Source organism: Emys orbicularis, chromosome 1 (assembly GCF_028017835.1).
Source record: "Emys orbicularis isolate rEmyOrb1 chromosome 1, rEmyOrb1.hap1, whole genome shotgun sequence".
Lineage (NCBI taxonomy): Eukaryota > Metazoa > Chordata > Testudines > Emydidae > Emys > Emys orbicularis.
Genome location: NC_088683.1, coordinates 212622482 through 212645151, shown reverse-complemented (window position 1 = coordinate 212645151; position 22670 = coordinate 212622482). Strand labels below are relative to the sequence as shown.

Here is a 22670-nt window from a genome sequence, read left to right as displayed (position 1 = left end):
TCCTCTTTGGTCAGTGTGGCGAGCTCAGAAGCACAAGTGACCATGCAGTCCCAGAATCACAAATGCGCTCCAGCATGGAGCAAACGGGAGACACTGGATCTCATTGCTGTATGGGGAGAAGAATCTGTGCAGGCAGAACTCCGATCAAAAAGAAGAAATGCTAATATATATGCCAAAATCGCACAGGGCTACACCAGGGACATACAGCAGCGCTGTGTGAAAGTTAAGGAGCTCAGGCAAGCCTACTACAAGACAAAGGAGGCAAACGGTCGCTCTGTGTCAGAGCCCCATTCATGCCGCTTCTATGATCAGCTGCGTGCCATTCTAGGGGGCGACCCTACCAGTACCCCACCACTGTCCATGGACACCTGCAAGGTGGGAGTCTCACGCAACAAGGAGGAGGATTTTGTGGATGAGGAGGAGGAGGAGAATGCGCAGCAGGCAAGCAGAGAATCCGTTTTCCCCGGTAGCCAGGACCTTTTCCTCACCCTGGAGCCAATACCCTCCCAAGGCGGGTTCCCAGACCCTGAAGTCGGAGAAGACACCTCTGGTGAGTGCACATTTGTAACTACGCTACAGGGTAATTGTGTTTAATGTTTCATTTGCCCTGAACAATTGGGATGCATTTATGGCCAGTACAGCTACTGGAAATGTCTGTTAATGTGTCTAGGGATGAAGCTGAGTGGGCTCCATGCTTGCTGTGCTATGGCGTCTGCACGGGTAACCCAGGAAAAAAGGCGTGAAATGATTATTTGCCATTGCTTTCAAGGAGGGAGGGAAAGAGGAAGGGAGGGAGGGGAGACTGATGACATATACCCAAAACCACCCGCGACAATGTTTTTTCCCCATCAGGCATTGGGAGCTTAACCCAGAATTCCAATGGGCAGCGGGGACTTTGGGATAGCTACTCACAGTGCACCACTCCATGAGTCGATGCTAGTCACAGTATTGAGGATGCACTCCACCGACCTACTGAGCTTAGTGGAGACATACCCGATCGATTATATAAAAATCGCTTTCTAAAGATTGACTTCTATAAAATCGACCTAATTTTGTAGTGTAGACATACCCCCAGTAAGGACATTCTTATGTTATTAAGAACACTGAAGATGAGGTCAGGCTATGGTTGGAGATTGTGAAGGGGTGCTCTTGCTGTTATTGGTCTGTTCTGGGAACAATGAAAGGCCACCTCAAGAACAGAGCTGCAGGTGGTAGCCACAGTGGGAGGGCTGTGCAGTGGTGAAGAGAACACTGGAATCTTGGTACCTGGGATGCTCTATATCCTGATGACTCCTGGGAGCAGCTGGCAGCCCTGGCTTTCTCCCCATGTTTGCAAAATCATTTCCATGATATCTTAATCTCCTGGAAATAGGTAGGGCCATACTCATTTGGGCGCCTAACATTACTGTATTGAATACAATTTACTATTAATTATGGGTAAGGCTGTGTGTCTATCACGGAGGTCATGGAAGTCGCAGATTACGGATTTCCGTGACCTCCATGACTTTTGCAGCGGCCAATGCGGCTGGCTCAGGGGCTGCCCAAACACTCGGGCAGCCCCTGGGCCAGCAGCAGTTTGGGTGTTGGTGGGGGCTCAGGGCTGGGTCAGGAGGTTGAGGTGTGGGGCGGCACTTAGCTGCGAGGGGTCTCCCCGGAGGCGGCCAGCATCTCCTGACATAGGCAGAGGGGTCAGGGGTCTCTGCGCACTGTCCCTGCTTGCAGGCACTGCCCCCACTGCTCTCAGTGGCTGTGGTCCTTGGCCAATGGGAGCTGGAGCTCATGGCGGGGGCAGTGTGCATAGCCCCCATGGCCTTCCCTCCTCCTAGGAGCTGCAGGGACACACGGAGCCAGGTAGGGCGCCTGCCAGCCCCGCCAACCTCCTACACCCGCACCAGCGGGGGTCCTGGGCCGTGCACCACCGCCTCCCCCCACAGCGCCAGCAGGGGTCCAGCACCTGCCCCCCCCCCCAGTTACTAAAACGTAGTCTTAATTATGGGCCAAATTTGAAAAAAAAGGCCTCTAATTTTGCACCTACACTTATGTGCCTGCCATGAACTGTGCAAACAAATTATGAAAGGTTGACATAATTATTTGATTGCACCCACAAATCATACAGTTATAGGTCTGCATTTGATCATTATGCTCACAATTGACTGTGCTCGCAGCTCATTGTGAGCATAGGTGCTGGAACTAGGGGTTCTTGAAGTGGTTTCCATCATATACAGGGTTTACAGTTTTGTTCAATGGCTCTGAGCACCTGTGACGAAGTGGGAATGTTCATAATGTTTTCACTGAATACTGTGTGCGTGCCTCAGTTTCCCCTACGCAGTTCTTAAGTATCTAGGTGGTGGGATAAGGGTGAGTGGTTGTTGCAGAGCCCTAGAGGACCAGTGCAATGGTGTCTACACAGAGAATGGCTGACGCCCTTTCTCCTGGCAGCTGATGGCCTGGGCCCCTCCTCTGCAAAGGTGCCAACTGAAGGTGATGGAGAACAAAGAGATCAGGTGTCCTCCTGGCCCGGGAAAGAGACAAAGGCCAGAGGAGGGGCTGGAGGGGTTTTCAGTTTGGAGCTGGCTTGGGGGAAACGGAGGGAGCTCCAGGGCTGGGGTCTAAGCTCTCTGCCCCCCCAAGATGGACCTGACTGAGAGGGTCCTGTTGTCTGTACCTATAAGCTCTGTGTTGGACTGTGTTCCTGTTAGGGTGACCAGACAGCAAATGTGAAAAATCGGGACGGCGGTGGGGGGTAATAGGAGCCTATATAAGAAAAAGACCCAAAAAATCGGGACTGTCCCTATACAATCGGGACATCTGGTCACCCTAGTTCCTGTCATCTAATAAACCTTCTGTTTTACTGGCTGGCTGAGAGTCACGGTGAATCGCAGGAAGTGGGGGGTGCAGGGCCCTGACTCCCCCACACTCCATGACACCCCTGCTATAAACCTTATTCCAGCAGCCCTGCTTGTTTGGCCATATCCCTTTATGCAACCCCCAGTTTTCCTGCCTTCCATTTAGAATACTGGAAGCTCTTTACATGTTCTTTTAGATGTCTCAACAAACATATTTCACTTTTATGCTCTGTTGAAACTCATGATGGAGTAAGTACAATGAACAACCTCATTAGGTAGGGGATAATATCAGACAGGCATACTCAGAGCACAATTCCTCTAATTTCACACACTAACACCATTTGATCAAGAGTGCAGCTAGTCAGAAAAAAATTTGAACCTTTTAATTTTCCTTTTCAAAATGACTTTTCATTTCACATTGTTTAGTTTTAGTTTTAACATCATCTAAAACATCAAATTTGGAATGAAATGTTTAGATTTTATTAACATGAAACATTTCAATTGACCCAAAACATTTTTTCAAATTTTGTTTCGCAGGAAATTTTGAAATGGTTTTTTTTTGTTTTTTTTTGTTTCCTAATGCAATGGGTTTAAAAAAAAAAAATTTCCCATGAAACATAAAATCTGGTTCCTGCACAGCTGTAATCAAAGGAGGAAATGCATTGTGTCTAGGCTTGGCAGAATTCAATTTAAATTTTGTTTATAATTTCAATGGATAATATTGATATTTATTTTAAGCATTTTTTTCTATTTTTATTGATTTACATTTTCGTAGTTTCAGGAAATTGGGGGTGGGGGGAGTCAGACAACAAGGAATGGAGGTTCAGACAATTATTTAATGACAGTAGATATCGAGATTCAAAAAATTAAAGCTTTATAACCATTAACACACAAAAATTGTCGACATCCCCTCAGAAAACATCCTGAAATCATACTCTAAGTCCTCAAGCAGCATTTTTCTTACTATGCCTATCTGTAATTTTTGATTATCATCGATGGAATTATTTTTTCATCAGTTTGATTATGCACAGTGAAATCGATGTATACCAACATTTACTGATAAAAATCGAATCCTTCCACATTTAATTTTGCCACAGTGGTGCATAATGTACCATCTGCACTTTGGGCCATTCCCCCCCCTCAATTACAGTCCTGCAAATCTGGAGAAAATCCATTGACTTCAGTGGAGATACTCTGGCTTTACACCAATGTAAATAAGAGCAAAATTTGGCTCGGAGTCCTGGTCTCACTGTTTTAACACCTTAATATGTAGTGTCATAAGGATTATCTTCACAGGAAAAAAGCATGGCTGATTAATGTTCTGTTCCCAAATGATGAAGATCCCCAAATACAAAAATACAGTAATATAGGAAGCATGTGAGTTTTATGCTTAGGGATAATAGTGCCCCAAGAGGATTCAGCAATACCAAGTTACATTTTCTTCCCTCCAACACAAAAAGGCCACCTGTAGCTACTTAATGTTAGGTTAATATACTCCAAGGCATGCTACTACTGCTTTCTATTGAAATCCTTGCTGCGCCGCATTAATCAGATCAAAGTTGTTGTTATAATGCTAAACGGCTATCTGGGAACACCATGCGGGCATAAGAGAGCATTATTGCAGTTACTGTTAGCAGCTGCTAGCAAGACACAGGAATCATGCCTATTTGGCCTCTTGCACATACGACTGATTTACCAACCTCCATCTGACCTTGTTTAACTGATCATTGAGGTCACACCCAGCCTGTATATTTCTGGCATTCATATGCTGACTGTGTCTGACTTTGTGGATGATGTTTTTCTATAGAATGGGTAAGGGAAATCATTAAAAACAATTATGATATCAGGGGGAGAGAAAGGAAACTGATACACCCAGGAACAAGAACAGTTTTACACTTCCTAAGCAGACAGTTTGAGGATCTGATGGTGGATCATAATCTTGGCTGTTTTTACACCTTGAATAATTCAGCGAATGGATTTATCTTCAGAATCTCTGGCTATAGATCAATATTGGATTACATCATGGACAAAAAGAATTAAGTGTGTCTTCATTCTGTGCAAGATAAAAAGTCCATCTGTTTCCATTCTTTATTCATTTTGTCTGTAAGTAGATTACAGTGCTATATGTTAATTAAATGCATAAGACTGGCTAATAAATTTGTTACAAACCACTCTCATTATGATAGCTGCCTATTCATTAAATAAAGATTGGAAACACAAACAAATGACTTTTTGCTATAAATCCTAAAGTCCTAAATGTATGAAATCTAAGGAGTCTGGAGTTTTCTGTACCTCTTTTGCATTGCAATTTCTGCATCAGTGTAGTTGATATAGGAATGCAAGGAGAAACTGCATTCATTCTTTTATTTTCTCTTATTTGCAGTGGGGATTCATGTGGGCCCAACACAAGAGAACAAATCTCCTACCTGTTTTCATTTTGGGAACACCATCAATAGCAATGTTCTTCCTTTCACTCCCATGTATGGGGAGATAGAGCCATTCAGGACTGCTGCAAATATCATCTTGTGAATCAGTGGGCAAAGGAATGCTGAGAGAACAGAATAGCTAACACACTTACCATGTCCCTCTGCCCCAAGGGTCTGAACATTTCACCGATGGCCAAGCTCCACTGATCTAGGAAATAAGAATGACATAAAAACTTGAATAGTGGACCCTCCACATGTACTGTGCCAGCACAGCATGCTAAGCACGCAGGGGTTTTGACACTCTTTAGATTTTATGGTTTATACTATTATTCAGATGCATTAATTTGGAATGGAAGGTGAAAGAATCATTTAGGAGACTAAGAATGACTTGACAAAAGAAAAAAGAGAGAAGACCCATTATGTTCAATGAGAGTATTAAACGGTTATTTTTAAACACATGATGATTCAAATGAGATCTGATGCCGGCAAGAATTTCATAAGCCCCTTTCTAAACAGGTACAGGGAAAAAAACCAAGTGTCTTTTATTAGTTTTCCCTAAACTCATTATTATATGTCAGCATCTAGATTGTAAGGATTGAAGACAAAATAAAAAGAGAAGTTTCTGTTGGCTTTGCAGGACCCACCGATATCTTCTCTTTGCTAATAGCATAATACATTTTAACTGACAGTAATAAACTACCACAGGCTTCACTGAGTGTGACAAACAGGTTGAAGACATATATCTCACTGCAAACATGCAAAAGTAAGAAAGGTAAAAATCTTAGGAATGCGAAACAAAAGTAATCTACAGGGAGAGGGTACCATTATATTATACGCGATGATACATCTGTGTATAACATTTTTTGGTTGAAATTTGAGTGAAAAAAATTTCTGATGAAATATGGGAATCATCAAAATTGAATATATTCACAGGAAAATGTTAGATTTAAAATTTCAATTAAATTTTTCAACGAGAAAAATACAAAATTGATACTTATTTTGAAAGGTGAATATTTTGCACTGAAAAAAATCAACAACGTCAAAATTTCTACTTTCAAGATTTTTAATAAAAAATTCTCAGAACTTTCAATCCACTTTTTAAAAATATACATAGTTTGACTTTTTGTCCCATTTTGAGATGAAAACAAAAAGTTGAAATAGCAGTACTTCGGGTAAAACAGAATTATATTTTCTGAAAAGCTCCTCTTTTAAGTCTCAGCCACATCAGCCAGAAAGCCCAAATGATCTAAGAAGTGCTAGACTGGTAGCACAAGAGCTGAGCAGAAAAATTAAAGTGACTAAGGAAATTACAAATTTTATAGAAGAAAGGGCAGAGGGAGGAAGAGTAACCTAATGGCACAGTATGTAAGAGCTAATACTTAGAGAGCAGGAGCAGTGAAAATATGCCAAAATAAGGAGGGAATGGGTAAGTAAAATACAAAACACAATACCCTGTAGTAGTTTGAAAATCCCGTACAAACCCTCCAACAGGTGAAATTCATTAAAGCGGTCTCAACAGCATATTAATGGTAATTTTTAATGATGGGTGATGTTTTTTGTGGGGGGCATGTGGGAATCTAGAAAGCAGGGGAAATACACTTCACTATGAAAAGTAGAAATGAGGAAAATGTATTGAAGGGAAAAGGACAGCACATAGAAATAGCACATACAGCAACAATAGCATAAGAAGGTGAGCAATAGCTCATACCACCAGAACGTTTTAAAATTAGTTTCTACTTTCTTAAGAGTGTTTCAGTGTTTGTGATAGATGCCAAAGTGGCAGCCCTGAAGACTGAAGCTGTGTGTCTATACATAGCAGAGGCTTCAGCAATACAAGCTTCCCCAGCAATGTGCTTCAACCCACATCTTTGGAGAAGGGGTACTTTGGCCTCTGTGCCTAGTCACCTATTGTCTGCTCTATTCAGACTGCTATCAGGATACTGTCCTGGCTTCCAACTAGTCAAGAAGGGTTTCGGCTCCTGAACAGGGTTGTTATTTCTTCCTGGAGAGAAAAATGAATGGAGACAGACTCGGGACATTCTCTCTCCTATTTTACTTTTACGTAAAGGGTAAATATAGTTCTTCTTATTACCTTTATCAAGGATGAATGAAACAAACAACCCAGCCAAAAGCTTACACACGACGTGTCATCAGTTTCACAACTCCAGCCATGGAGGTACGCATTCAGGTTTTCTTGCCAGAATGCTTTCAACTTGCTGTGTGACTGAAATAAATTAATCCCTGCTGTAGTTCTCCAGAAGCCCATGGAGTAGATTTGAGCCTTTCTGTTTTAATCACCCCCCAAACATATTATAATCCTTTTCTGGGTTGCCATTCTATATCACTACCCACACATAACACTTATCACAAGACTGGAGAGCATTGCAGGATCCATGCATTCAGGTGGCGATGACAGGCGCACAGTTTATAGGGGCTGTTGAAAAATGGCATGAAACGTAGTCGGAAGCCCATGGAATGATGGGACAGAAAAAACTGCATCATGGGATGGTGAGCCCGCAACCATGGTGCACTGCGATCCATTCCCCATTCCCACAAATCCTAATAGCAGAAGGTGGTGAGTTGCACAGTGAGATAGCTACCCATGGTTGATGCTAGAGAACCAACTGTGGACATGCTCCGATGACACAGGGAGCATTGTGTGAACATGCACAAGCGATGTTATTACACTGGTCTACAATTTTTGAGAAGTTGTCTGCTTCAGAGATAAAATGTGCTATTTATTATGTATTTTGATGTGTTGAATTCAAATATGACAATTAAAACAACTGATTGGCTACTGTTTCTAAGATATTTAAGTTTTTACATTTTATGTCTATGTATATTGTCAAGTATCAGAGGGGTAGCTCTGTTAGTCTGAATCTGTAAAAAGCAACAGAGGGTCCTGTGGCACCTTTAAGACTAACAGAAGTATTGGGAGCATAAGCTTTCGTGGGTAAGAACCTCACTTCTTCAGATGCAAGTAATCGCTTCTCGGCTCTCCGAGCTCTGGTCAAGTGTAGGTAGTCTCTTGGTCTATCCAAGGCCGTGATCAAATGTCTTGATGTTTTTCGTCTTTTGGCCTCGAGATGAAAACCTTGTCTTTGCTTCTGGGACCTTGAAGTGAAAAAATTCTCCAAGTTATATCTGTTCTTATCAGTTTAATATCTGATATGTCCTTTAATTGAGGACTGTATATTAAATTGATTTTTGAAACGGGGGATGGAATAGGAGCTTGCTCCGTCCACTCCATTACTTGCATCTGAAGAAGTGAGGTTCTTACCCACGAAAGCTTATGCTCCGAATACTTCTGTTAGTCTTAAAGGTGCCACAGGACCCTCTGTTGCTATGTATATTGTGTAGATAGTAGAGTTTTAATCATAAATTGTAAACCTAGGTCTTTTCATGTGTTTATGGTTGCTTTACATGATAATATTTCACCTGTCTTGTTTATGTAACACTTTAAAAATCAGCAAAAGGGTTATATAAATAAAATTTATTATGAAACAAAAGGCAAAAAACTATTATGTACATAGTTTAGTCCTATTCAGTGTCTACTCGGCGCTTCTTGGCTTGTCTCTTGTACACATTAAATGGAGCATCTCTTGTCACTGTCCAGCAATAGTCTGTAAGCATTGATGGGCTCCATTTTCCCTGATAGCGTTTCTCCATTGTTGCAATGTCCTGGTGAAATCGCTCGCCGTGCTCGTCGCTCACTGCTCCGCAGTTCGGTGGAAAAAAATCTAGATGAGAGTGCAAAAAATGTATCTTTAGTGACATGTTGCAACCAAGGCTTTTGTATGCCTTGAGGAGGTTTTCCACCAACAACCTGTAGTTGTCTGCCTTGTTGTTTCCGAGAAAATTTATTGCCACTAACTGGAAGGCTTTCCATGCCGTCTTTTCCTTGCCACGCAGTGCATGGTCAAATGCATCATCTCGAAGAAGTTCACGAATCTGAGGACCAACAAAGACACCTTCCTTTATCTTAGCTTCACTTAACCTTGGAAATTTTCCACGGAGGCACTTGAAAGCTGCTTGTGTTTTGTCAATGGCCTTGACAAAGTTCTTCATCAGACCCAGCTTGATGTGTAAGGGTGGTAACAAAATCTTCCTTGATTCAACAAGTGGTGGATGCTGAACACTTTTCCTCCCAGGCTCCAATGACTGTCGGAGTGGCCAATCTTTCTTGATGTAGTGGGAATCTCTTGCACGACTATCCCATTCGCAGAGAAAACAGCAGTACTTTGTGTATCCAGTCTGCAGACCAAGCAAGAGAGCAACAACCTTCAAATTGCCACAAAGCTGCCACTGATGTTGGTCATAGTTTATGCACCTCAAAAGTTGTTTCATGTTGTCCTAGGTTTCCTTCATATGGACTGCATGACCAACTGGAATTGATGGCAAAACATTGCCATTATGCAGTAAAACAGCTTTAAGACTCGTCTTCGATGAATCAATGAACAGTCTCCACTCATCTGGATCATGAACGATGTTGAGGGCTGCCATCACACCATCGATGTTGTTGCAGGCTACAAGATCACCTTCCATGAAGAAGAATGGGACAAGATCCTTTTGACGGTCACGGAACATGGAAACCCTAACATCACCTGCCAGGAGATTCCACTGCTGTAGTCTGGAGCCCAACAGCTCTGCCTTACTCTTGGGTAGTTCCAAATCCCTGACAAGGTCATTCAGTTCACCTTGTGTTATGAGGTGTGGTTCAGAGGAGGAGGATGGGAGAAAATGTGGGTCCTGTGACATTGATGGTTCAGGACCAGAAGTTTCATCCTCTTCCTCTTCCTCATCTGACTCAAGTGAGAATGATTCTGGTGCATCAGGAACCGGCAGTCCTTCTCTGTGGGGTACTGGGCGTATAGCTGATGGAATGTTTGGATAATGCACAGTCCACTTTTTCTTCTTTGACACACCTTTCCCAACTGGAGGCACCAGGCAGAAGTAACAATTGCTGGTATGATCTGTTGGCTCTCTCCAAATCATTGGCACTGCAAAAGGCATAGATTTCCTTTTCCTGTTCAACCACTGGCGAAGATTTGTTGCACAAGTGTTGCAGCATATGTGTGGGGCCCACCTCTTGTCCTGATCTCCAATTTTGCAGCCAAAATAAAGGTGATAGGCTTTCTTAACCATAGTGGTTCTACTGCGCTTTTGTGATGCAAAAGTCACTTCACCACAAACATAGCAGAAGTTATCTGCACTGTTCACACAAGTACGAGGCATCTCTGCTCACTTTGGCTAAACAGAAATGTGTCCCTTTGCAAAATCAAACACTGACAAATAAGAGAGCACGACACTGTATGATTTCTAGAGCTGATATAGGGCAATTTGTTCAGCAGAGTGATGTAAGCTTCGTTATGATTGCATCATCCATGACTTCTAGGAATAACATGATGCAATTCATATCATGTATGACGCAATACCAGCTTCAGATTGCATCATTCATTGTTTTGCCTAAAAAGCAAGTACTGTCCAAACCCAGTCATAGATTTATTCATAGATCCAGTCAAAGATGTATTTTAGTCATTTCTGGTTTAAATTGAGATCCCTTCCCTTTATAACTCACTTATCCTCCGCCATTCCCAAGTCAAGGGTCGTATATACTGACCCAATAGCATATCTTGAAAACTAGAGCCAATCAACAATTTTAAGCATCATTTTTGTTCTCAGTGACCCAGAATTAGTAAAGTTTGACTACATTTATTTCAGAAGCATTTTGGCTGTAGAGCAGTGTTATTGCAGCTTATGATCATCATCGTAACTTGCGTTGACATAGGCTACAGACACACTACAGAGTTAAGTCACTGGACAGGAGAGAAGCATTATTATGTTATCTCCTGCCCAACAAAAGAAGGTCCATCAACAGACGAACTACTGTGGAACATCAGAGGACAAAAGATTTTGCTGATTGCTCCTGCCCGCCCCTCCACCATGAAGAGAAGATGTGCAACTGAATTCCTCCCAAAAGCTGAACTTGCAATTTAAAGGAGTTGGAGGAAGAGAATGAAAGGCCCCATCATGGAGAAACTGCATCTTTTATGCTTCTTGGACTCTGGGACTATTATTTTTGAAGCTTAAGACTGGAACTCATTTGTGCATTTATATGTTAACTGTTTTAATTTGTAAATAAGTTGTATTTCCTTTTCCTAGTTAATAAATCTTTAGATAATTTATTATAGGATTGCCTACAAGTGTTGTCTTTGGTGTGAGATCTAAGGTGCAATTGACCTGGGGTAAATGACTGGTCCTTTGGGACTGGGAGTAACCTAAATATTACTGTGTATAAGAGATCATCTATCATAAAGGCAAGCTTACCTGAGCGGCAAGATAGTTAGAGTACTCAAGGGGACTGCCTGTGACTCCATGTTATGGCTGTTATAGTGCTTGAGGAGTTCACACTGGATAATTGGTTCTTGAAATCTAAGTATAGGACTTGCAACCAGTTTGGTGTTTGTACCCCGGTTCTTAACAGTCTGCCCTGAGGATGGTGCTCATACTCTCGAGCCACTCATAGAATCATAGAAGATTAGGGTTGGAAGAGACGTCAGGAGGTCATCTGGTCCAACCCCCTGCTCAAAGCAGGACCAACCTCAACTAAATCATCCCAGCCAGGGCTTTGTCAAGCCGGGCCTTAAAAACCTCTAAGGAAGGAGATTCCACCACCTCCCTAGGTAACCCATTCCAGTGCTTCACCACCCTCCTAGTGAAATAGTTTTTCCTAATATCCACCCTAGACCTCCCCCTTGAGACCATTGCTCCTTGTTCTATCATCTGCCAACACTGAGAACAGCCAAGCTTCACCCTCTTTGGAACCCCCCCTTCAGGTAGTTGAAGGCTGCTATTAAATCCCTCCTCACTTTTCTCTTCTGCAGACTAAATAAGCCCAGTTCCCTCAGCCTCTCCTCATAAGTAATGTGCTCCAGCCCCCTAATCATTTTTGTTGCCCTCCGCTGGACTCTCTCCAATTTGTCCACATCCTTTCTATAGTGGGGGCCCAAAACTGGATGCAATTCTCCAGATATGGCCTCACCAGTGTCAAATAAAGGGGAATAGATATGGCCTCACCAGTGTCGAATAGAGGCGAACCACAGCCACTGGGAGCTGTGGGCAGTCAATGTAAACAAACAGTCTTTCGGCCCACCAGCGGATTATCCTGATGGGCCATGTGCGGCCCACGGGTTGCAGGTTGCCCACCACTGCTCCAGCTTAGTGTCATCCACGAACTTGCTGAGGGTGCAATCCATCCCATCATCCAGATAATTAATGAAGATATTGAACAAAACCGGCCCCAGGACCGACCCCTGGGTCACTCCGTTTGATACTGGCTGCCAACTAGACATCAAGCCATTGATCTCTACCCGTTGAGCCCAACGATCTAGCCAGCTTTCTATCTACCTTATAGTCCATTCATCCAATCCATACTTCTTTGGAAGCTTTCACTGCAGGAAAGCTTCACAGCAGTCTCCACTGCCCTCTATGAACTGGAATAAAACCAGTACTAGGCAACCATTAGAGTTCAGGTTTTGTTTGCATGCCCACCCAAACATTTGAATACTTAGTCACATTATCTAAATCTGTTCAGTCTGAAAAACTGCTAAAAAAATCAGAAAAAAGATTTCTAGTATTTCTTATTAGGCTAGGAAAGAACACCACGTCTCTTGTGATATTTTACCAGTCACATTCTGCTCACAGCTGGAATCCAGAACTGCACAAGTGTCACAGATATTCCAGAATGTTCTTATTTTACCTGAGCCAATATGCCCATCCTTAACTGACCCCACAAACTTTCCACATAGGTCACATGTGTATTAGATGGTACTGAATTCCAATAACACAACAGGCTACAAGTGATTTACTGGAGAAAGGCTTTGTATCCCATCGTCTGATCCTCTGACCCTTTCAGAGCTAGGGGTCTGCTCTTTTGGGATTATTAATCCCACCAAACCTCCCAGCGAAGTGAATTAAAACAAAGGTCTTCTGCAGACAGGGAAAGCATAGGAAGGTTATTACACATGGAAATGTACTGAGAGGGTTAGGCCATGTCTACACTACCTCTGATGTCGGCAAAAATTATATTGCTCAATGGTGTGAGAAAAACCACACCCCTGAGCAACATAAATTTCACCAGCATAAGCACTCGTGTTCACAGTGCTATATCGGCGCTGGGAACTTTTAAAAGTTTGAAAGTTTTTTTAATGACACCATAATAGAGGCTCAACTTAAATGCATACCCAAAATTAAAAAAAAAACATAGTAAGAGAACCAAAAAGAATGCCACTGTGGCTAAGCAACAAAGTAATAGAAGCAGTGAGAAGCAAAAAGGCATCTTTTAAAGAGTGGAAGTTAAATCCTAATAAGGAAAATAGAAAGGAGCATAAACTCTAGGAAATGAAGTGTAAAAATATAATTAGTAAGGCCAGAAAAGAATGTGAAGAACAGCTAGCCAAAAGACTCAAAAAGAAATAGCAAAAAATGTTTTAAGTACATCAGAAGCAGGAAGCCTGCTAATCAACTAGTGGGTCCACTGGATGATTGAGATGCTAAAGGAGCACTCAGGGACGATAAGGCCATTGCAGAGAAACTACGTGAATTCTTTGCATTGGTCTTCACAGCTGAGAATGTGAGGGAGATTCCCAAACCTGAGCCGTTCTTTGTAGGTGACAAATCTGAGGAACTGTCCCAGATTGAGGTGTCATTAGACGAGATTTTGGAACAAATTGATAAATTAAACAGTCATAAGTCATCAGGACCAGATGGTATTCTGGTATTCAGAACCCAAGAGTTCTGAAAGAACTCAAATATGAAATTGCAGAACTACTAACTGTGGTATGTAGCCTATCATTTAAATCAGGTTCTGTACAAAATGACTGGAGGATAGCTAATGTGACGCCAGTTTTTAAAAAGGGCTCCAAAGGTGATCCTGGCAATTACAGGCCAGCAAGCCTGACTTCAGTACCAGGCAAACTGGTTGAAACTATAGTGAAGAACAGAATTGTCAGACACATAGATGAACATAAATTTGTTGAGGAAGAGTCAACATGGTTTTTCTAAAGGGAAATCATGCCTCACCAATCTACTAGAATTCTTTGAAGGGGTCAACAAGCATGTGGACAAGGTGGGTCCAGTGGATGTAGTGTACTTAGGTTTTCAGAAAACCTTTGACAAGGTTCCTCACCAAAGGCTTTAAGCAAAGTAAGCAGTCATGGGATAAGAGAGAAGGTCCTCTCATGGATCAGTAACTGGTTAAAAGATAGGAAATAAAGGGTAGGAATAAATGGTCAGTTTTCAGAATGGACAGAGGTAAATAGTGGTGTCCCCCAGGGGTCTGTACTGGGACCAGTCCTATTCAACATATTCATAAATGATCTGGAAAAAGGGATAAACAGTGAAGTGGCAAAATTTGCAGATTACACAAAACTACTCAAGATAGTGAAGTCCAAACCAGACTGTGAAGAGCTACAAAGGGATCTCACAAAACTGGGTGGATGGGTAACAAAATGGCAGATGAAATTCAATGTTGATAAATGCAAAGTAATGCACATTGGAAAACATAATCCCAACTATACCTATAAAATGATGGGGTCTAAATTAGCTGTTACCACTCAAGAAAGAGATCTTGGAGTCACTGTGGATAGTTCTCTGAAATCATCCACTAAATGTATAGCAGCAGTCAAAAAAGCTAACAGAATGTTGGGAATCATTAGGAAAGGGATAGATAATAAGATAGAAAATATCATATTGCTTCTATATAAATCCATGGTATGCCCACATCTTGAATCCTGTGTGCAGATGTGGTTGCCCCGTCTCAAAAAAGATATATTGGAATTGGAAAAGGTTCAGAAAAGGGCAACAAAAAATATTAGGGGTATGGAACAGCTTCTGTATGAGGAGAGATTAATAAGATTGTGACTTTTCAGCTTGGAAAAGAGACGACTAAGGGTGGAATATGGTAGACGTCTATAAAATCATGAATGATGTGGAGAAAGTAAATAAGGAAGTGTTATTTACTCCTTCTCATAACACAAGAACTATGGGGCACCAAATGAAATTAATAGGCAGCAGGTTTAAAACAAACAAAAGGAAATATTTCTTCACACAACACATAGTCAATCTGTGGAACTCTTTGCCAAAGGATGGTGTGAAGGCCAAGATTATAACAGGGCTAAAAAAAGAACTAGATAAATTCATGGAGGATAGGTCCATCAATGGCTATTATCCAGGATGGGCAGGGATGGTGTCTCTAGCCTCTGTTTGCCAGAAGCTGGGAATGGGCAACAGTGGAAGGATCACTTGATGACTACCTGTTATAATATAATAATTAATGGAGATATCCCATCTCCTAGAACTGGAAGGGACCTTGAAAGGTCATCAAGTCCAGCCCCCTGCCTTCACTAGCAGGACCAAGTACTGATTTTTGCCCCAGATCCCCAAGTGGCCCCCTCAAGGATTGAACTCACAACCCTGGGTTTAGCAGGCCAATGCTCAAACCACTGAGCTATCCCTCCTGTTCTGTTCATTCCCTCTGGGGCACCTGGTATTGGCCATTGTTGGAAGACAGGACACTGGGCTAGATGGACCTTTGGTCTGACCCAGTATGGCTGCTCTTATGTTCTTATGTTTCATGCTTCTTTATTATGAGTCCTATTCTCTGGCATCACCTGAGTGGAGAGAACAACTATTCAGCCTATTTGATAACTGTGTCTCCGCCTCAACAGAGGGGAGGGGCCACAAAAATACAAGGGTCAACTAAGTACTGGCAACAGAAGTGAGGTCAAACGTTCAAACCGGGGATCCAGAAGAGGACACTTAGCAGGAATCCCAAACAATTCTTGCTGCTCCAAAAAGGTGTCAAGGGAATCAGGGGACATTTTGTACAGGAACTCTGCCTGGATAAGTGCTCTAATGGGTGTAAGAAAACCGGCTCTCAGTAGCAGACAGCCTCCCTGTCCAGCTTCCTCCTCTCAGATTTATGAGTGGCCATTTTGTCCAGGTGGAGGTTGACACAGTGGTCTCTAAACTTTGTAAGACCAAGAACAGCCATTCAGTAAAAGATTTCAAGGACTACCCCATCATCTCTCTGCCTCAGACTCTATGCTCTCTGACATTGAAATAGGCTGTACACAGGAAAATGTGGCAACATGTTTTGTGCTTCTAAGTATCTTTCTGTACAACTAACGGCACAAACCTCTCATTACTAACAGTGCCAGGGTTATTTCTGTGGAGGAGATCTGCTGTATCCTCTATTATCACTTCTTTAGTTTTAGAGCTGCTATACATGGTGCATTAATTTGCACCAAAGGGGTGTAAATTCACACCGGCACCCAGCGTGCCATGCACTAACGGGCCCAAACAGTAATGTAGTCTTGTTTGAAACAATAACTCACACTAAGGAACTTTGAGTGAACGCCAGTAAGGGCCAGTTAGCATGTGACACCCAAGTGCGGACTAGAATCTTCACCCCTCTGATGCAGACAAATGCACCATGTAGACAAACCCTTAGATTTAGGACCAGACTTTCCTCTAGTTTATAGACCATTCTGAAGTCATTAACTTCCAGGAAGATATTCCTGCTAATCACTGATGTGAGATTAGAATCAGGTCATGCAGATGCAATCAGTCTATTTCCTCTTGATGCTAGAGAGCTTTGAACAAAGGATAGAAAGAACACTTTAGCTAAATTTAAACAGCAGATCTGTTTACTCTCCCCTCCCCCCACACCCTTTATTTAATCAAGCATTCACATCGATCCATCCCAAAGCCAGGAACCCTGCAGTATAACCTGCAGCCATACACAAGCTTCTGTCTATCACTCTCTCTGGGTCTTGGTCAGTGCCTGTCTTTCTGTATATGCCTCTCTGAGCTGGAACACTGTTTTCCCCTTGAATCACTAGAAAAATTAGTTGTTTTCTCCTTTCTTAAGCAAATGTGTCAATGCCAAAGCAGTGTCAGCAGCCCTGTGCCGCAGCCTGCAGCCATACAGTGGTCTCTGTCTACCACTCTGTCTGTGCAGCTGCTGGGTTCATTTTTTAGATTAGAAAATAATCATGTTTTTAAAAGCACAAGTATTAGCTGCCATATTGTGTGCTTTTGGATAAGAGACTGTGCTAAATGTCATGTTCCCATTTCTATCTGTACTCTGTTCTTTTTCCATCTCCAGTTTATTTGTTAAAATAAATTGTTCAGCACTGGTAATGTATAAGTATTAACCTTGTCTCTTGCTTGGTCATTTTCAATGTAAAGTTTGTGTCTTTTCCTCAATCTCTGCCACAAGCCTCCTATATCCTTCCACTTTTAGAAGCAATATAAAACTGACATGAGAGAGCAGTCTGGCCATGTACATACTGTAATTGACCCAAGCTCCTGTGATGCAGAGCATGAAATACTTGGCTTTCCAAGTGCCCACTTTAAAAGATGTACTTATATTGTTATACTACATAAGTTTTTATTTCAAATGTGACAAGGAGAAGAATGGTAGAAAACAAACATAGGGGAGATCAAACAAACCTGTGGGCTGATGCTTTCCCACACAAGACATTGGGTTAGAACTCCTGGGTGTCATCTTCCAACGACTGGGCAAGTTTAACCTTGTTGTGCCTCAGTTTGCCAATCTGTAAACTGGAGATCAAATGAACAGAGGCACATCCCGTAACCCAAGAGGCCTGATCCTCTGGTCTGACCAAACTGTGCTTGGTGCAGGACCCTAGAGTTAAGTAAGGTGGCTCAAGGCCACCCTGACACATATTTCACTCCTCAGGCTGGCCAAAGCCAATTTGGCCCCAACATAACACGGAGAGCTGCCTCACCAGAACTGTACATCACCCAGGGATTCCCTTATGCAAGGAGAATCCTTAGCTGACAAATTAATCAGCTCTCTAACTGCTTTGTGCTTTGCAAAACACAAAAAGGGTTACAGATCTATCCCAAGTTAGGATCTTATCCCATGCACCCCCTTTCTGGAGGTTGGCTTTTATTCAGCTGCCTCAATGACTTTATTAAGAACCAAACCTTGAGACAGGACAGTGCTTTCACACAGTTCAACAGAAACCTTAATTTCTAATTTATTCCTAAAAAAGCTACTCCCAGAGGTTTTCCCTATATAATTTCTTGTCCCTGCTCATGTAGCAATCAGCCTTTTATCTTGATGAGTTGGAGTTAATGTGACCCACCTGGTCTACAGGCTTGTGTGAGTCAGCAGAATAGTTTTACACCTCCTCACAGGGTCTGAAATCCACAAACTTGTCATAAAGATAAGAATACCTGACAGTGCTCTGGAGATTCATAAACATTTCTAAAGCATTTAGGCCTGGATCCACAAAGGGACTTAGATGCTGCAACACTGAGCACCATGGTGCTTAAATTCTAGGTGCCTAGAAAACCACAGCAACAACAAAACCGTAATCCACAGAGCCTGAGTTAGGTGCCTAGGCTCCCTATACAATAAATGGGGAATGACAGGCACCTTCGAATGGGAGCCACACAGTCAGCACAGTAGGCAGAGAGCTATCTAAGCAAGCTGATGGGAGATGCTGATGGGAGGGATGTGTCCTAAGCCCCACCCCTCTGTCAGAGATAGACACCTAAGACCAGGCTTCAGGGAGGCGCCTATCTCTGCTTAGTGATCCATGAATGCGAACCCCTCTTTGGGAGTCAAGCAGCTTAGGCACCTAGCCTGCCTTACACCACACAAAACTGCCAGAGGAGGAGGTGGTGGTGCTGCTACCACCTATCTTCTGACTGTTAGCCCAGTTGTTAGAGCATTCCCTTGGACGGTGGGTGATCCATGTTCAGTTCCCTGCTGGTTCAAATCTCAGGAGAGCTACTTGAACCACTGAGCTGTGGGATACACTGATGTGGGGTTCCCTCCATCTCTCCTGTTGAAGCTATTCCATTGCAGCTAAAGAGAGTGATTGGAGCAGGGGGTTGAACTGAAGTCTCCCACCTCCCCGGTTGGGTGATCTAACCTCCAGAGTCATTCTCTGGCCAATGGCTGTTCCATTGTGGATAAATGTTTAATTAGTCATTGGGCCAAGGGATGAGTGGGAATGATTCTGCAGCCTGGTGATTAGGTCACCCACCTGGGAGATAGGAGACCCTGGGGTCTGTCCCCCTGGTTCAATCACTTTTTCTTTATATAGCCACCATGGAACAGTTTCAACAGGAGAGATGGAGGAGAGCCTCCCCTCCCCCCAACAGCAAAATATTTCATAGTTTAGGTGATTAGAGCACTCTCCGGAGGGGTAGGATTTGAATATGGGTTTCCCTTCTTCCCAGCAGGCTAAGTGGAGAATTGAACCTGGGTCTTCCCCATCCCAGGTGAGTGCTCTAACCACTGGGGTTAAAATTATAAGGTGGGCGGCAGCAACACCTCCTCCTCAGCCAGATTTTCAATGGGACCTGATCCAGCAGGCGGCTTCTGAGAATGCCTACTGGAACATAAGAACATAAAAATGGCCATACTGGATCAGACCAAAGGTCCATCCAGCCCAGTATCCTGTCTACCGACAGTGACCAATGCCAGGTGCCCCAGAGGGAGTGAACCGAACAGGTAATGATCAAGTGATCTCTCCTGCCATCCATCGAGCTGGATCGAGCCCACATGCAAGATAGGCAGACAAATGCCTCTCACCCCCCGCCCCCCACTTCATGGGTCACACTGGGGCTTAGGTAGGCGATAGGTGTCTGAACACCTATAGCAAGGCAGCAGTATGCGTACCCAGAGGCAAAAATTTAGGAGCCAAGTGAGTGTAGGTGCCTACAGGGTTCAGCAGGAGTTTTTGGATAGCAGCGGAGCCTAAAACTGGAATTTAGGCACCTAAGTGCCTTTGTGGATGGGGGCCTTTGAGATTCTCATGTGGAAAGAGAAGTGGCTAGGATTATTCTTATAATCCATAAACCTATGTTAGTTAAAGTCAGTGAGCAAGCAGTCCACAGAATGTGTCAGTGAGAAGATAAGTTACAGCCAGTCACAGTTCTAGGACAGAAAGAATGAATTTCGTAAACAATCAGAATATGCTGCATAGAGTGAATAATTTGTAATGAATAATTTATCCAGCTAATTTAGCCTCCTTGAAGAATGTCCAGGAGCAAATCAAGCAAAAGAAAGAAAGAAAACATATATAGTCTATGGATTGAGTGTGAACAATTCTCTGTGGGCCTGATTCTCTAGTCTGCCTGGGACATACTGATGTTCTGGGAATCGGATGGTTGGCAAAAGGGAATAGTAAATCACCTCTGTGCCACCCATATTCTGGGCTCTGCAGGGGGCATGTTCAATTCCTGGTATAAGTCAGAGCAGCCCTCATACTCTAATTTACATTCAGGCTGCACATGCCCTTATGGCAGAGGGCTGTTCCTGTCATGAAAAACGCTGTACAGTAGTCACGCACCCGGGTGTGATACCATATACATTGTTGTAGCAATGGTATTTGGGTAGCACGGCAATATCTAAAACAGCTTAGCATATCTACTTACTAAACAAAATCAAAGCATGAAAACAGAGTCACTTTCAGATGAAATTTTGCTTTGAACAAACATTGCTAGATTATTTCTTAGTAGATCTTGTGGCCTGCTGGTCTCTGTTACTCTTGGCCTGTGCTTGCAAATGTAACGAGTAGATCTATGGGATGCCTGGTAACGACTGTAACATCACAGGATATTTTGTAGAATAGGGGATGTGGTGGCTTCTTATCATTGAAGACTAAACCCTATGTGTCAAGTGCAGAGCCCTGTGTTTGTGCTAATGAGCTTGCCAAAGGTAAACTAAGGCTGTTGATAAATTGTATAATCCATTGCTTGACCACACTTCGGTTTGTCATGAAATATACTCAAGAGAGCAAATGACCAATATCAGTCTGGTTTATTAATCTGCTACAGGAAAAAGATTCTATATGGTACTAGTCTCTGAGGAGCTGTCCCGTGCAACAAGGTTACATTCACCTTACACAATATGTGCGCTCCCCAAGTTACACATTTCAGCTGGTATCATTTATATGTTGATTTTACATACCTGTCTTCAAATGTCACTAAAATCCAACCCATCAGCTTGTCCCAGTTCCCTAACTTGTTGTTCTGTTCCTTCCTTATCTTTGTTTTGGATATTAGCATTCCAGGTACTGGTCCATGAAGGTACTTCCCTAGCTTCTGCTAAGACATAGAACAAATGTAGCTGCTTATGCCAAATGCTTATTTGCATTTGCTCAAGGAGTTATGGGATACTTAGCAGAAGTGAACAGGATTATAGTATAGGTTAGTTTAGGATATACCACTGTTAAATATTTGTGCTTTATGTTATTGGTGTTTACTGCACACTAATTAGATATATGCTGTGGATAATATATATTAATATAACATATATGTATATGCTAGTCATCATGTATTAGTCAACATGTTTGAAATTTGGCAGCTTGGGAAGCTTTCCCTTGCCTGAAAAGAACCCATCATTTACCCCAAGCAAGAGGGAAAGAAAATGTTTCCTTGTTTTCTGTGGTTTTGTGCTATATTTAAAACCAGTCTGCCTCCAGATCCAAATAAATCTTAAACAATGGAGCAGCAGCTGTGGGGCCTAGTACTCATATATAAACCCCAATCCTCTCATATGCTTCACATTGTTCACTCAGTGACCTGAAGAGCTGTCACCCTTTACAGTTCACAGCCCTTCATCTGAATGAAGAATGGCAGCAGTAGGCTACATACCATAAGTTAGCCCTTATGTTTCTATTGGTACACTGTTCCAGCAACAATTCATCAAAGGTAGACCGGGGTAGCTGGCTGCTTTTACTGCTGCTGGGGCTAGTGTTTCAGGTAGCCTTGTGGGCAAAACAAAGATTGAATCAGTCAAAGACAATTCCAGTCTCTAATTTGTATTTAGGATCAATTTGACTTTTGGGATTAAAATATATGGAGCATGAATATGAGGCAATAAAGATGCAAAAGCATCAGCTCATGCAGTTCTTTAAAGGCCTACCTTGTAGTGTCTGGAATGTTAACTTTTCAGGTGGTGCAGGACAGCCGCTCTGGTCAGCGGGGCTCTGATTTACATCTCATGTCCTTCTGTCCCGACAGAGTTTAAAAAAATATTTATTTATAGCAAAACTAAAAAGGATGGATGTGCAGGCACAACAAGGCCAGGCCCTTGAAGGTATTTAAAGGGAGAAAACTAAATCACCACTGTAGACAATATGAGTTTCATCAGGTACTGGGAAGAAAGGAGAGGATTAAAAAATTAGATGACAAAGTGTGGACTTTGGAGGTCACCCAAAGAAAATGAAAGGTGTGTATTTGTGAACCAAATTAGTGTATGAATCTGTAAAGCATGCAAACCTGACAGAGATGAATGTGTATCCTTCTCTGAAATTACAGCTTATCACTTCATCCTGCAGGCCAATGG

At 42.6% G+C, this 22670-nt stretch overlaps 1 pseudogene; it reads left to right on the top strand.

Moving 5' to 3' along the window:
- Nucleotides 1–8372: 8372 nt before the first annotated feature.
- On the top strand, nucleotides 8373–8549 carry LOC135873136 (U2 spliceosomal RNA; annotated as a pseudogene).
- The last annotated feature ends 14121 nt before the right edge of the window (nucleotides 8550–22670 follow it).